At 39.2% G+C, this 3283-nt stretch overlaps 1 pseudogene; it reads left to right on the top strand.

Annotated features, from left to right (window-relative positions):
- The first annotated feature begins 2017 nt into the window (after positions 1-2017).
- Positions 2018-2413, top strand: LOC105986299 (annotated as a pseudogene).
- Positions 2414-3283: the final 870 nt, after the last annotated feature.

The raw sequence follows: 3283 nt of genomic DNA, 5'->3' as shown, positions 1-3283 counted from the left end.
ATTGTCTCCTACCTGCATTTTTTCATTGTGTCTGAGAATCTTGAGGAAAACGTTACTTTTATGAGATTCTTGTTTCTTGGGTACTGATTCAAGCTGTAGTTTCAGCTTTCATTCTAATGCACTTAGGCATACTAATCATAATATTATTGTAATGCAAAGTAATTGTTTTTACTAAGGCCATTTTTTTCTCTTAATAGACATGAGAAGAATACATCATTTAAAGAATATATCATTTCTCTATCAAAGAATTTTCTGTAACAAGCATTGCTATGAAATGTTTTTTTTCCTTAAAAAAAAGTTCTCTAGGAATAAAAAGCATACATTATGTGTAACATTTGCCAATTTCTGTGCTATAAATAATCCTGCCACTGCTGATTTCAAACAACCAAAAGATGATGCTCTTGAAGGTGAACTTGGGAAATTCTATATACAGTTGGCTCTAAGGAACCAGTATGAGCTATCTCCAACACACCACTGCCATTGCACCAAACACCTCTTAAGACACAATAAATCAGCTCTCAAGCAAAGTCTTGGATAACAATTCGGTGCTTAGAACTTAGGCAAGATGGAACAGAAATTGTGACCGGATACTCCAGGTGGTTGCCAAAATCTAGTGTAATCTGCTTTGTTTGGACCCAGAAATTTAGAGTTTTCTTTATGTTGAAAGGTCTTCCCAATTAAATCTGAAAGACTAATTAAGAAAAGTAGGTAATAATACAAACAATACTGACATGGTTCTGGGAGATTGTCTGAGATACTCATGGACCTCATTTCTTGGTAGAGTAGCAAAAGCTTATGTAAAACATTTTGCTCACAGTCTCCAGGGCCATGATGTACAGTGCCCTCTTGTGGTTTCAATAACCACCATCACCTGGTGATGACAGCCTTGATTACCTTCTTTCCTTCTCTCCAAGTGTTTTACTATGGGTGAGGCATGCTTAGTAAAGCATGAAATTTCTCACAAAGTCACAGATACAACTATTGTGAAAGTCCATCTTTCTGGAGAAGTTTGGGGCAAAGTTCCTATTCTGAACAGGAAGGTGGCTGTATGACATGATTTAGAGTCAAAGTGGATGGCCCTTGCTGCAGGGAGCAGAGCTCCCTTCTCTCTAGAATAATCCGTCCACAGGCAGATCCAGTGATATGTGGTGATTCTAGTTGTGAAATGTTGCTACTACAAAATATTACCTTTTTTAAAAAAAATCAAAGTCACTAATTGTCCCTGACCCTAGTGCCGGCCTGAGAGAGGTGGTCCAGCTGAGTGGGATCCTTTCCTCTTCCACACTTCATTTGTTGTGTCCTCCACTTCTTTTACCTACATTGACTTGACCTTGTCTCTCAACATAGAAGTGTGCACTTCTTTCTCTGAGGGGGAAATGAAGACATTGGCAAAATCTCACTGCAGAAAGACCTTGGAAAGGCATCATTTCCAAGTATCACTTGACAGCACAGCTGCTTTATTTGGCAGCAGTGATGGGGATGGGACAAGAGTTTTGCATTCTCCTACCAAGCAATCCTTCACAGATTCATGCAAGGAATGCACAGAGGAAATGCAAAATGATGCTGTGTAGATTATACTATGCATCCTGACAACTAATTGCTGACCTTTGGCCTCCATTTTAAAATTTATACCCTTTATATGCTTCTACTGTTCTTACTATTTGGTGAGCATGTGTCTCTATGAGACAATTTGGCACCAGAGTCATATCCTCTTCTTGTGTGTCCTTAGTGCCAGTCTCAAGATTGGTATACAGGATCCTAGTCCTACAAATAAAATGAGTGAAGCTCAAGGAAGTTCAAAGATATAATAAGTTGCAGACATAGATTTGAATCCACATCTTTCAACTCCAACTGCACAGTACCCTGACATGTGATCAGTATTCAAATAATGTTTGATGATCTTGATTATGAATAGCTTTCTTCTATCATTGCCCATCTATCTATCAATCAATCAATCTATCTATCTATCTTCAAATCAGTGCCTCAGAGAAATAGACTAGCTGATCCATACAAGAAATGCTATGAGCAGCTTTTGTTCGCCATGGCGGTTACTGTGCCTTCCAGAGCTTCCCATCATGTCTTCTCACGAGACTTTCAGAATCAAGCGGTTTCAGGCCAAGAAACAAAAGCAAAATCGCCCCATTCCCCAGTGGATTCGGATGAAAACTGGTAACAAAATCAGGTACAACTCCAAGAGAAGACACTGGAGGAGAACCAAGCTGGGTCTGTAAGGAATTGCTTCAGATGCCCACCTATTTATGCTCTACCATGAACCAGTCAAGCTGAAATGTCAATACTGCCTGGACTGACAGTTGGGCATTTTTTAAACTGATTTTTCTTTGGGTATTTTAATAATGGGCACAGTAATAAAAATGTAATAAACATTACATTTGAATCATAAAAAAAAAGAAATGCTAAGAGGTCTGAATAAGGACTTTGAGGAGAAAGTGGATGAGGTAGGAAGCTCAAGGCCAGGAGCAAACTGTGGCAAACTGAGGCCGGAGGCATCTCCTATCCACAAGATTCATCTTACTTCAAGGATTATTGCCTACCACTAGTCTTTTTAAGCTTTTACTCACTAAGCCTTTGAAAGAATTTTTAATATCATCTACTCCTTTGTACATTTTAAAGGATGACATCTAAAACTTATATACTGTAATAGCTACAATTTCTATCTAATGTCCTTAGTACTGTACACATAGTTTAGATGTATTTGGCCAAAACCTTGAACAGCCAAACCAATTTTCAGAAGATATCTACCAAAGAACCTAAATAGTCAAATCAATTAATTTCATTATCAATCAGGCAGCCAAGTCAGCACTGTTAGAAAAAAAAATCTGATTTCATTCTTTATTCCCTACAAATGAATTCATGTCATTCACCCATGATAACTTTCTTTTTTCTTTTTTTTTTTGGTGGGGGGAGGTCTGGTCATGGGGCCTGAACTCTTGGCCTGGGTGCTGTCCCTTAGCTCTTCAGCTCAAGGCTAGTGCTCTACCACTTGAGCCACAGCACCACTTCGGACTTTTTTTCTTTTTGCTTATGTGGTGCTGAGGAATCGAACCCAGGGCCTCATGCATGCAAGGCAAGCGCTCTACCACTGAGCCGCCCAATAACTTTCTTATGCCATACCATTTGAAGATGGTTGAGAAGACAGGGCACAGTATCTTTGACCTGGATGAAGTTGAGATTGGATCTAGCTTTATTTGCCTAGCTCTTACTGGAATCAGGAGCAATGTGTTCTGACATTGTCCCTATTCACATTGGGACAGTGCCCCATAGT

This window comes from Dipodomys ordii, unplaced genomic scaffold (assembly GCF_000151885.1).
Source record: "Dipodomys ordii isolate 6190 unplaced genomic scaffold, Dord_2.0 Scaffold34, whole genome shotgun sequence".
NCBI lineage: Eukaryota > Metazoa > Chordata > Mammalia > Rodentia > Heteromyidae > Dipodomys > Dipodomys ordii.
Note: the sequence above shows the minus strand (reverse complement) of the source record. Positions and strands in the feature narration are given on the sequence as shown.